Source organism: Lissotriton vulgaris, chromosome 1_1 (assembly GCF_964263255.1).
Source record: "Lissotriton vulgaris chromosome 1_1, aLisVul1.2, whole genome shotgun sequence".
Lineage (NCBI taxonomy): Eukaryota > Metazoa > Chordata > Amphibia > Caudata > Salamandridae > Lissotriton > Lissotriton vulgaris.
The window spans coordinates 44,274,744-44,288,571 of NC_141685.1; the positions used below are offsets into that span (position 1 = coordinate 44,274,744).

The window sequence follows — 13,828 nt, forward strand, 5'->3', positions numbered from 1 at the left end:
CCAGCAGGGCCCACAGGACCCACATGAAACCCCAGGTGAGGTCAAGAGGCACAAAGATTGGTGCTGGCGGGGTCTCGAGCCTGCGGTCCGGGAATCATTTTGTTGTTGTCTGCATCGATCGATGATTATTTGTATCAAAAATACTCATTGACCCTCATTGGTCACCCATTTCTATGTGACCCTTGAGTATATCCAGTAATATCCCTTCCCTATGTATATAGAGATAACTCTAATCACTAGTATATGCAGTAGACCTTTGTACTCTCTTCCATTCCTATGTGACTCTTAGAGTATATCCCTTCGTATCCCTTCCCTATGTATATAGAGATAACTCTAATCACGAGTATATGCAGTAGACCTTTGTACTCTCTTCCATTCCTATGTGACTCCTAGAGTATATCCATGTGTATCCCTTCCCTATGTATATAGGGATAACTCTAATCACTAGTATATGCAGTAGACCTTTGTACTCTCTACCATTCCTATGTGACTCTTAGAGTATATCCATGTGTATCCCTTCCCTATGTATATAGGGATAACTCTAATCACTAGTATATGCAGTAGACCTTTGTACTCTCTACCATTCCTATGTGACTCTTAGAGTATATCCCTTCGTATCCCTTCCCTGTGTATATAGAGATAACTCTAATCGTTACTATATGCAGTTGACCTTTGTACTCTCTACCATTCCTATGTGACTCTTAGAGTATATCCATGTGTATCCCTTCCCTATGTATATAGGGATAACTCTAATCACTAGTATATGCAGTAGACCTTTGTACTCTCTACCATTCCTATGTGACTCTTAGAGTAAATCCATATGTATCCCTTCCCTGTGTATATAGAGATAACTCTAATCGTTACTATATGCAGTAGACCTTTGTACTCTCTACCATTCCTATGTGACTCTTAGAGTATATCCATGTGTATCCCTTCCCTATGTATATAGGGATAACTCTAATCACTAGTATATGCAGTAGACCTGTGTACTCTCTACCATTCCTATGTGACCCTTAGAGTATATCCATCCGTATCCCTTCCCTATGTATATAGAGATAACTCTAATCGCTACTATATGCAGTAGACCTTTGTACTCTCTACCATTCCTATGTGACTCTTAGAGTATATCCATCCGTATCCCTTCCCTATGTATATAGAGATAACTCTAATCACTAGTATATGCAGTAGACCTATGTACTCTCTGCCATTCCTATGTGACTCTTAGAGTATATCCGTTCGTATCCCTTCCCTATGTATATAGAGATAACTCTAATCGTTACTATATGCAGTAGACCTTTGTACTCTCTACCATTCCTATGTGACTCTTAGAGTATATCCAGTCATATCCCTTCCCTATGTATATAGAGATAACTCTAATCACTAGTATATGCAGTAGACCTTTGTACCATCTACTATTCCTATGTGACTCTTAGAGTATATCCAGTCATATCCCTTCCCTATGTATATAGAGATAACTCTAATCACTAGTATATGTAGTAGACCTTTGTACTCTCTGCCATTCCTATGTGACTCTTAGAGTATATCCAGTCATATCCCTTCCCTATGTATATAGAGATAACTCTAATCACTAGTATATGCGGTAGACCTTTGTACTCTCTACCATTCCTATGTGACTCTTAGAGTATATCCATCCGTATCCCTTCCCTATGTATATAGAGATAACTCTAATCACTAGTATATGCAGTAGACCTTTGTACTCTCTGCCATTCCTATGTGACCCTTGAGTATATCCATTCGTATCCCTTCCCTATGTATATAGAGATAACTCTAATCGCTACTATATGCAGTAGACCTTTGTACTCTCTTCCATTCCTATGTGACCCTTGAGTATATCCAGTCATATCCCTTCCCTATGTATATAGAGATAACTCTAATCGCTACTATATGCAGTAGACCTTTGTATTCCCTGCCATTCCTATGTGACTCTTAGAGTATATCCATTCGTATCCCTTCCCTATGTATATAGAGATAACTCTAATCGCTACTATATGCAGTAGACCTTTGTACTCTCTACCATTCCTATGTGACTCTTAGAGTATATCCATCCGTATCCCTTCCCTATGTATATAGAGATAACTCTAATCACTAGTATATGCAGTAGACCTATTTACTCTCTGCCATTCCTATGTGACTCTTAGAGTATATCCATTCGTATCCCTTCCCTATGTATATAGAGATAACTCTAATCGTTACTATATGCAGTAGACCTTTGTACTCTCTACCATTCCTATGTGACTCTTAGAGTATATCCATTCGTATCCCTTCCCTATGTATATAGAGATAACTCTAATCGCTACTATATGCAGTAGACCTTTGTACTCTCTACCATTCCTATGTGACTCTTAGAGTATATCCATCCGTATCCCTTCCCTATGTATATAGAGATAACTCTAATCACTAGTATATGCAGTAGACCTTTGTACTCTCTGCCATTCCTATGTGACTCTTAGAGTATATCCATCCGTATCCCTTCCCTATGTATATAGAGATAACTCTAATCACTAGTATATGCAGTAGACCTTTGTACCATCTACTATTCCTATGTGACTCTTAGAGTATATCCAGTCATATCCCTTCCCTATGTATATAGAGATAACTCTAATCACTAGTATATGTAGTAGACCTGTACTCTCTACCATTCCTATGTGACCCTTAGAGTATATCCGTTCGTATCCCTTCCCTATGTATATAGAGATAACTCTAATCACTAGTATATGCAGTAGACCTTTGTACCATCTACTATTCCTATGTGACTCTTAGAGTATATCCATTCGTATCCCTTCCCTATGTATATAGAGATAACTCTAATCACTAGTATATGCAGTTGACCTTTGTACTCTCTACCATTCCTATGTGACTCTTAGAGTATATCCATTCGTATCCCTTCCCTACGTATATAGAGATAACTCTAATCACTAGTATATGCAGTAGACCTTTGTACCATCTACTATTCCTATGTGACTCTTAGAGTATATCCAGTCATATCCCTTCCCTATGTATATAGAGATAACTCTAATCACTAGTATATGTAGTAGACCTGTACTCTCTTCCATTCCTATGTGACTCTTAGAGTATATCCATCCGTATCCCTTCCCTATGTATATAGAGATAACTCTAATCGCTACTATATGCAGTAGACCGTTGTGCTCTATTCCATTTCTATGTGACTCTTAGAGTATATCCATGTCTATCCCTTCCCCATGTATATAGAGATAACTCCAATCACTAGTATATGCAGCAGACCGTTGTGCTCTCTTCCATTCCTACGTGACTCTTAGAGTATATCCATCCATATCCCTTCCCTATGTATATAGAGATAACTCTAAACACTAGTATATGCAGTAGACCTATTATATGTGACTCTTAGAGTATATCCATTCGTATCCCTTCCCTATGTATATAGAGATAACTCTAATCACTATTATATGCAGTAGATGTTTGTACTCTCTTACATTCCTATGTGACTCTTAGATTATATCCATTCGTAGCACTTCCCTATGTATATAGAGATAACTCTAATCACTAGTTTATGCAGTAGACCGTTGTGCTCTATTCCATTTCTATGTGACTCTTAGAGTATATCCATGTCTATCCCTTCCCCATGTATATAGAGATAACTCCAATCACTAGTAAATGCAGGAGACCTTTTTACTATCTTAGAGTATATCCACGTGTATCGCCTCCTTGTGTGACTTTACATCTTGTACATTTGCAATTTTTTCCGTGTGTATCCTTCTTTTGTAACGCATGTAATCCTAAGTCCTTATGTTTCTCAACTGGTGCTTATGTAAAGCGCTCTGACACCTTTGGGTAAAGTTCGCGCTATAGAAAATCGCATAAATAAATTGGTGGAGTTGGGTCACTCTTTTTTTTCCCGCTGGGTCTGGGTACCTTAAGGTCTGTACTGCACAGCAGCTATACTGGGTCTCCTTGTGTCTGCTGAGTTGGGTCACTCTTTTGAAGGCCTCAGCAAATCTTGACATTTTTTCAGCCTGAAAACTCAGTGTGATGAGAAGATCGACTCGAATTCCGTTTTTGGCTTTCACCAGAGTAAAGGGGGGCAGCCCCGTCAATTGAAAGTGAAAGATCACACTCACAGTCAGCACCACCAACTGCGCCTCATTGCTACATAGTCCTGGGCCTGCACATCTGATGTGGATAAAGAAAAATATGTCTCAACCTCACTAGGGCCTCAGTAACCAGGTAGCGGTCAGCCAATGCCCATCAGGTAAACAAGCATGGGCATAGCTAGTAGGTCTCGCCTCTGGGACCTTATACATGTTTAGTTATCCAGCACAATATCCTTGGGGCAACAACATCAACTGTTGCATGGCTAAACACTTATGCTCCCCTCGCCCTCTGCCCCCCCCAGACGCTGCATTCACATTTGGCTGTATTTGATCCTGCCTGCCTGCCTGCTGGTTAAGCGCACTCAGCGCTCGGTATCGTTTTCAAGTTTAATTAGTTATTTAATTATTTGCATCCCATCATTGTTCTTGCCGCTTGGTGCATTACATTGTTCTCCTGCTGCGCACTAGCGACAACTAATCAGGATAGAGACGCTTGCGTGGAGTGCATTTAAAGTGCTTTACAAACGTGTTGCCCACTCCGGCTCTAACCCAGTTTCGATTCAGGGTCCGGGCTCCATTGTAGCTCTGTTTACCCTCGGCAGCCCGTGGCTCCTCCCTGATCCCGCCTCCCAGCTGCACCTCCCACCCACAAGCATAGCTAACGCGTCACGGCCTCCCACCATTTGTGACCGAGTGGACACTCTCCTGTGCGGTTGCTCCCCTCGCCCTCTGCCCCCCCCAGACGCTGCATTCACATTTGGCTGTATTTGATCCTGCCTGCCTGCCTGCTGGTTAAGCGCACTCAGCGCTCGGTATCGTTTTCAAGTTTAATTAGTTATTTAATTATTTGCATCCCATCATTGTTCTTGCCGCTTGGTGCATTACATTGTTCTCCTGCTGCGCACTAGCGACAACTAATCAGGATAGAGACGCTTGCGTGGAGTGCATTTAAAGTGCTTTACAAACGTGTTGCCCACTCCGGCTCTAACCCAGTTTCGATTCAGGGTCCGGGCTCCATTGTAGCTCTGTTTACCCTCGGCAGCCCGTGGCTCCTCCCTGATCCCGCCTCCCAGCTGCACCTCCCACGCTCCGCCCCCTCCACTCTCCATTTATGGCCAATGCCCCCACGCGCAGCGTCCACGCCGAAGGTGCGCCAAAGGTAAGCCCGTCTACGCCCGTCCGCGCCTGGACCGCGCCCAGCGCCAGACCCCCTGCCCCTCGCGTTGCCCAGCCCCCCCGCGTTACCTACGATGCCACCACCCTCCTAGCCCTTAACCCCGGTCGCGCCCCCAACTGCGTCCAAGCCGCTCCTGGACGCACCCATGGACCTTTCTCCTGCTTCTCGTGCAAATTCAGCGCCACCGACATCATCACCGCTACGACCACACCACTGACTCCCAACCCCAACCACCTACAATGCATCCTTCTCAACACCCGATCGGTTCACAGGCACGCCATTGACCTATGGAATCTACTAGACACCATCTCGCCAGACGTCGCCTTCCTAACGGAAACATGGATGAACGCTTCCTCCGCCCCAGACATCACCATTGCCATCCCTGAAGACTATAAGATCACTCGCAAAGACCGCACCAGCCACACAGGAGGAGGAATCGCTATCGTCCATAAGAAATCAATCCGCATCTCAACCAGCTCTGACGCCAACCTCGCCAACTCCGAACACCTTCACTTCCAGATCCACATCGACCCCAAAAACACACTAAGAGGCACTCTCCTCTACAGACCACCAGGACCCCGCGGAAAATTCAGTGAAGACATCACGGACTTCATCACTCCACACGCGCTCCCCTCCAAAGACTACATCCTTCTGGGAGACCTCAACTTTCACCTTGAAAAGATCAACGACCGCAACACCGCCACCCTCATGGACAACCTCGCCAACCTCGGACTTAAACAACTAGTCACTTCCCCCACCCACATCGCAGGTCACACACTCGACCCCATCTTCACATCCAGCAATCATGTCTCCTTCAGCCACACTACGGATCTCCTCTGGACTGACCACAGCTGCGTTCACTTCACCTACAACAAACCAAAACCCAACATCCACCTCCAACCTACCCTGCAAAGAAACTGGAACAAAATCACCACGGACCAAATCTCCGCATCGCTCCTCCGAAACTCCCCAGCCCTCTCTTCTAACGCTAACGAAGCCGCCGCCAACCTCACCCTATGGTTATCAAACACCGCCGACACATTAGCACCACTGAAAAAACGTCAAAGCAAACCTGGCAGCAAGAAGGCATCATGGTTCAACGATGATCTCAAGAAGTCCAAGAAACTCTGCCGCTCCCTTGAAAAAGCTTGGAAAAAAGCCCCCACCACTAGCACCAAGGACGCCTTCAAAAACGCCACCCGCATACACCACCAACTGATCCGAAAAGCCAAGAAAACAGCATTCAAGGATCGACTTGACAACAACGCCCACAACAGCAAGGAACTTTTCAACATCGTCAAAGAATTTTCCAATCCCTCAGCCAACTCCAACGACATCACCCCCTCTCAAACCCTTTGCGACTCCCTAGCCTCATTTTTCCACAACAAGATTGCAGACATCCACAACAGCTTCGACAACCAACCCGGAATCCAACCCACCCTACCATTTGCTGATCATCTTCCCCCCGTGAACACCCTTAACGACTGGAACCCAATCTCCACTGAGGACACCATCCGCCTGATGAATTCCATCCACTCAGGATCCCCCACAGACCCATGTCCCCACCACATCTTCAACAAAGCAGACTCCGTCATAGCACCGCACCTCCGAGACGTCATCAACAGCTCCTTCAACTCCGCCACCTTCCCGGAAGACTGGAAACACGCTGAACTCACCGCCCTTCTGAAAAAACCAACAGCGGACCCCACCGAACTCAAAAATTACCGCCCCATCTCGCTTCTTCCATTCCCGGCCAAAGTCATAGAGAAAGCTGTCAACAACCAGCTCGCCGCCTTCCTCGAAGCCAACAAATCCCTCGACCCCTCACAATCTGGATTCCGAGCAAAACACAGCACGGAGACCGCCCTCATCGCAGCAACAGACGACATTAGAACTCTACTGGACAATGGAGACACAGTCGCCCTCATCCTCCTTGACCTCTCTGCAGCATTCGACACAGTCTGCCACAGCACCCTTTTACAACGCCTCAATAACATCGGAATCCAAGGAAAAGCACTTGAATGGATCACCTCGTTCCTCACCGGAAGAACCCAGAGAGTCCGCCTCCCACCATTCAAATCAGAGGCCTCTGAAGTCATCTGCGGCGTACCACAAGGATCCTCACTCAGTCCCACCCTCTTCAACATATACATGAGCCCCCTCGCGGCCATCGCACGCCAACACAACCTCAACATCATCTCTTACGCGGACGACACTCAACTGATCCTTTCTCTCACCAATGACCCCAGCACCGCCAAAACTAACCTACACGAAGGAATGAAAGAAGTTGCCGAATGGATGAAACAAAGCCGTCTGAAACTGAACTCAGACAAAACAGAAGTCCTCATCTTAGGTACTTCCCCCTCTGCATGGGACGACTCCTGGTGGCCGGAAGCCCTCGGAAAAGCACCCATCCCGACAGACCACGCACGGAACCTAGGCGTCATCCTGGATTCTTCACTCTCAATGAACAGACAAGTCAGCGCCGTATCCTCTTCCTGCTTCAACATTCTTCGCATGCTCAGAAAAACATTTCGCTGGATCCCCGCCGAAACAAGGAAAACAGTCACCCACGCTCTGGTCACGAGCCGACTGGACTACGGAAACACCCTCTACGCAGGTACTACCGCAAAACTCCAGAAGAAACTCCAACGAATCCAAAATGCCTCAGCCAGGATCATATTAGACATCCCGCGCAACGAACACATCTCTGGTCACCTGAAAGACCTCCACTGGCTACCCGTTAATAAGAGAATCACTTTCCGACTGCTTACCCACGCACACAAATCACTCTACGACATCGGACCAGATTGCCTCAACTCACGACTATCCTTCTACACCCCCTCCCGCCAACTACGTTCTTCCAGCCAAGCCCTCGCCACTGTACCTCGCATCAACAAGACCACCATGGGAGGTAGATCCTTTTCATACCTGGCTGCTAAAACATGGAACTCACTCCCCGCTTACCTTCGCCTTACCCAGAACCACCTAGCATTCAGAAAACAACTTAAAACGTGGATATTTGACAAGTAATCCTCCTTCCCTTCCTTAGCGCCTTGGAACCCTCTGGGTATGTAGTGCGCTATACAAATTTTATGACTTGACTTGACTAACGGCGCAACCTATTGGCTATACCAATGCTTGTTTTCATTGGTTCCTGTTTGTGCCTTTCAGAGATGCAAGCTTCTGTTTCATCCTCCTGTCTAACTACTTCCATCTTTTGTTGATCTAGGTCACAGGTACTCACAAACATTTTCCTGGGGCCCGCAAAGTTTGGTCTATGGTGGGACCGAGGGCCGTACTGATGCCAGCGGGGGTGTTAACTCTGGGTAGGGGAAACAAAGCATGTATATCTAGTGGCTGCCTTTAAGAATGAAGGTGTTCCTAAAGTTAAGGGCCTAGTTACCTCCTTTTTATGTCTCGTGGCGTTAACAGCGCGAGCGCTGTCTCGCCAGAGACCTATTGTTAGCGACGCAGCTTTCCAGGAGACAGGACCTGGCCGCGTGCATCTCCTCTGCTGGAAGGCGATTTGAGCGGGCCACGCGCACAAGAACGCGCTCGCTGTGGCCAGCTCCTGTCTCCTGGAAAGCTCCACCACACACGCATGTGCACACACAGAGGCACACACGCAAGCGCACATACACGCACGCACACATACAGGTACACCCTACTCCCCCGTCGCACACAGAGACACACACATGAGCGCACATACACGCATGTACACATATAGAAACACCCCCCCCCCAACGTCGCACACATACACACACGCGCGCACACATACACGAGCTTACCGACACCCCCCTGCCGCCCCCCCTACAAGTAAGGCCCACTTACCGGCACTCTGGACATCTGCAGCCTACGCGGGGCTCTCCCTCGGGCATAGGAGCCCTGCGTCACCACTGCTCCTCCAGGCACGCTTTCACCAGGCACACACACACCACCAGCCATCAGAGCACGCTTTCACCAGGCACACACACACACCACCAGCCGTCGGTGCACGCTTTCACCAGGCACACTCACACCACCAGCCGTCAGTGCATGCTTTCACCAGGCACACACACACCACCAGCCGTCAGTGCACACTTCCACCAGGCACACACACACCACCAGCCATCAGTGCACGCTTCCACCAGGAACACACACCACCTGCCGTCAGTGCAGGTATCAGAGCGCTTTAAATCAGCATGCTTATAACAAGCAAGACTAGCACTCTTTATTACTGCCAACTTTGCTTAGCATAAGCAACAGCTAACCATTCACAAACAATGTTTATATACCAATTGCAAATAAAAAAAAAAAATTAATGCAAAGCATTGTCATTTACAATGCCAGTAACTCTAACTTTAATGCTGCGAGACTTATTGCATTGTAAATGCTTGTTCTAACTGCAATTAACCTTTAAATAAGTGTTTGCTGTATATGTACGTTTCTTTTTCATGTTAGTTCTGAGTCAAGTAAACAGCAGCCCAGTGCTGCTGCTGCCGAGGGGCCCGCATGTAAAGACCTGGAGGGCTGGGGCTGCCCTTCCAGATGCTCACACCCTGCACAGCTCAAGAAGCTGCCATGGCTTAACAAGAGAAACAGGAAGAATCAGAGAAACTGACACAGGTCAGACACACGGTACCAGAGAGTACTAACTGAGAACTTGCTTGTTTGCACAGTCTCTTTAAGCCAGAGTATTTTGAATGATTGAATGTATCGCTTTTAAAATTACTCTGGATGCTTCTAAGACAATCGCATTTTAAATTTAAAGCTTTTTGAACCAAATGTTTTTTAAACTGAAATTGCATTGAATGCTTACTCACTGTGGGTAAGCCTGACTTACGTCGAACAGTAGAACGGGAGCTGGGCTGGGCAGGACCAGTGACCACAGCTGGAGGACTCGCCCTCGTAGGGAGCGAGGGACAGGTCAGCGCTCTAGTAGTTAAGCATAAGCCTACTTATGGTGCCCCCAGCATGGACGCGCAGCGGCACGCTGCTGGCGCGCCTAAGGCTAGCCCGCCTGCGTCCGGACATGGTCGAGGGCGAGGAACCATGCCGGATTCGTCCCAGAAAACGGTAAGCTCATCACATATGATAGAGCATTATTACTCTCATTTAGATACTCGGGTAGAGCCCATTGTGAGATGATTCTAGCGCCAACAAGCTTGATAGGGTGGAAGATGTCATGCTCTATCTGCCGGACTAGGTTTAACTCAGGCATGGTGATGGATGTGGTGGTTATGGACGTGGTGATGGTGGTGGACATGGTGGCGGTGGATGTGGTGGACATGGTGGTAGTGGACGTGGTGGTGGTAGGTGTGGTGGTGGTGGGCGTGGTAGTGGTGGACGTGTTTTGTACACAAATACTGTGCCATTTAATACAATTAAAAATGTGTCAATTCACATGAAGAATAATGACAACCTGTATTTTATTATTCTTCATGTGAATTGACACATTTTTAATTGTATTAAATGGCACTGTATTTGTGTACAAAAGTATTGTTTTATATCGAATAAATTGTACAATTTTCTTAATATTTTCTCAAAATTGTTTTGATCTTATTTTTCTATTTTTGTGTTTTATTAGAAATGTGGTTATGGCATTAATGGGTCTGTGAGTTATGAGTGGTCGCATTTTGCATTCCTTTTCATTTTTGGAAAAATAGGGACTTGTTTTTATTACTAGTCTCGTAAATACAACACATATTGCATTACAAATGCTATAGGTGTCACATTTGCGAAAGTTATAACTATTGGCATTGTAAATGACAAAGCTATTAATTTTGCTATTTTCAAAACCAACACATAAATAAAAAAATTGTCATTTACAATACCAATAGCTCAAACTTTCCTAATGCGAGACCTATTGCATTGCAAATGCTTGTTTAAGTATTTGACACAATATTGAATTTATAACCTTTGTTTTTTATGGTCATGAGTCACCAGAATACTAAAAACGTGTCTTTTATTTTCAGGGTCAATTAAGTAATGGTCACCAGCTTGGAAGCTCTGTTCATTCTTCAGTATTTGTCATTGATCTCCACTTGTGGCTGATTTGGGTCTGCCCCCTGCATCGTTCCCGATAACTCGCACAGGTAAGGAGCTTGTAGCAGCAACATGATAACCCCATACTCGTCTGTAAGAAGTGCGCTCTGAGGCAGGAATCCGGTCATTTTTGTGAAACAAGGAAGGGCCAATATCTGCTATGTACATTTGTTAAAATAAAACAGTCAAATCACAGTATACTGTTCCAGAGGTTCGTCCCAGAGACATTTTCTGTAACTGAATGCAGACACCCTAAAGCATGTGCTTTTAAGACAAGTTGTGTTTACTCACCTGAAGGTGACATGTTTCATCATTGGGCTATACTCCTCACCAGGCCGGTGCTACAATGCCTGGTGGGCACCCCTAGAGGGCACTCTGTCGGAGATCTTTTAATAAGTACGTTGGATGAGCATAGTAGGACAGAGGATGTTGTGTCATAAGATGTGAGATTGGTGAAGTCTGAATATAAGATCAACTATCGACCAGTTGCCGCAATATACTTAATGTGATCTTCCTGGTCCATGTTGAGATTAAAAACAGTGGCAGAGAAATTGAGGAACTAAGGGCGCCTATCACTGTGTGAAAGTGTCGATCACCTATGGACCTGCGGGTAAGCTGGGGTCTATACTTCAGGTCAACTTTGTTCATGCCTTGTGTAGTCATGGAGCAATCTGTTGGCATTTCATCGGGACCAAATATGGGAAAATTGGTAAATGGGACCTAATCTTCTCCACAGCGTGAGGAGCTCTGTAACTCAAAGCCCTGCACCATGCATAGGTGATAAGGTGCCTAGTAACATCTTACTACCACAGGTGAGCACTCTCTAACAGAGTGCACTAGTTACGGTAACCCTCCTAAAATTCAGGACAAACTGGCTTGTGTAGTCATGGAGCAATCTGTTGGCATTTCATCAGGACCAAATATGGGAAAATTGGTAAATGGGACCTAATCTTCTCCACAGCGTGAGGAGCTCTGTAACTCAAAGCCCTGCACCATGCATAGGTGATAAGGTGCCTAGTAACATCTTACTACCACAGGTGAGCACTCTCTAACAGAGTGCACTAGTTACGGTAACCCTCCTAAAATTCAGGACAAACTGGCTTTGTCAATATTCAATTTACGACAAGGTGCAGGAAAGTGTGGAGATGGACATCACTAAATAAAACGGTTCTGGGCCTAATAGAATCATGTAACTTTGCAGGCATATTAAGGCGAACAGTCACATCAAATTAATATAAGAATATTGTAATTTGGTAATGTAATATATCAATGCACGTTGTGGCATTCATGTGTAACCAATTATCGGTGTTAAAGAAACCAGTATATCCAGGTATGCTTTCTCAATTCCTTCTTCCGAGAGGCCACCACTGCTGCTAGCCAGCTGTATTCAGCAGTGCCACCTGTGACCTGGAATCCTGCATTTAATCAATACCAAAGGTCGTCAATGCTTCTAGCCAACTCCGGTCACTGGTGCTACTCGCACCCCCACCACCCTTGGGCCTGTTATTCTTTTAGCCAGCTCCAGTCAGTAGTGGCCCCTTGGACCTGTATGTAAGCCTACTAGCCAGCTCCTGTTAGTACTGCCCCCTGGGACCTGTTATCATTCTAGCCAACTTGAGTCATTAGAAGCACCTTGGGACTAGTGATCATACTAACCAGCTTCAGTCAGTATTGGCTCCCTGAGACCTAGTATCCTGCTAAGTAACTCCAGTCAGTAGTGACCCCTGTACCTTACATCCTGCTAATCTACAAAACCAGAGGTCAACTCTACTGCCAACCAGTTCCAGTCAATATTGACATGCATTGTTAGCCTGCTTGTCATGAATACCAGAGGCCAGCATTGTTGCTAACCAGCTTCAGTCAGTATTGGCTCCCTGAGACCTAGTATCCTGCTAAGTAACTCCAGTCAGTAGTGACCCCTGTACCTTACATCCTGCTAATCTACAAAACCAGAGGTCAACTCTACTGCCAACCAGTTCCAGTCAATATTGACATGCATTGTTACCCTGCTTGTAATGAATAACAGAAGCCAGCGTTGTTGCTAGCCAGCTTCAGTCACCATTGGCCCGTCACATATTATCCTCAATAGGATCAATGCCCAAGGCCTGTGCAGCTGCTAACCTGCTCTAGTCAGCAGTGACTTCCCGGACCTGTTATTCTGCATATAATCAGCATGTCTTCAGACCTAAATACACTCACCCCACATCCTTACTGTATAATAGCAATTATTTACTTACATCATACAGTAGGTACCGCACTATATCACACGATCCCAAAAACAAAGAAAATAAAAAAACGCCTAAGCCTTCAGTACTCCACCTTGTCAAAAATGACCAAATCACACCAAGCACTATAGCCTGCCACATTTCATGGCACACTCAGCCACAACATGACGATACCACAGCAGGGATTTGGGGCCATTAATCCTCAGTTCTAGGCATGTATGTTGTAGATGCACATGCTTTGCATACTCCTGCCATCTTGTGTTGGGTCCGGATGTTTGCAAGTTGTTTATCTTTGAAGAAGTCTTTCC

At 45.8% G+C, this 13,828-nt stretch overlaps 1 long non-coding RNA gene across 1 annotated transcript in view; it reads left to right on the forward strand.

The window, feature by feature from the left end:
* The window catches only part of LOC147737140 (uncharacterized), a 62,163-nt gene continuing 48,335 nt past the window's right edge, over positions 1 to 13,828 (forward strand). Inside the window, exons 1-3 of the long non-coding RNA XR_015310138.1 lie at positions 1 to 35; positions 9,712 to 9,876; positions 11,226 to 11,345. This is a non-coding gene — a long non-coding RNA (uncharacterized LOC147737140). The remainder of the gene's footprint in view (positions 36 to 9,711; positions 9,877 to 11,225; positions 11,346 to 13,828) is intronic.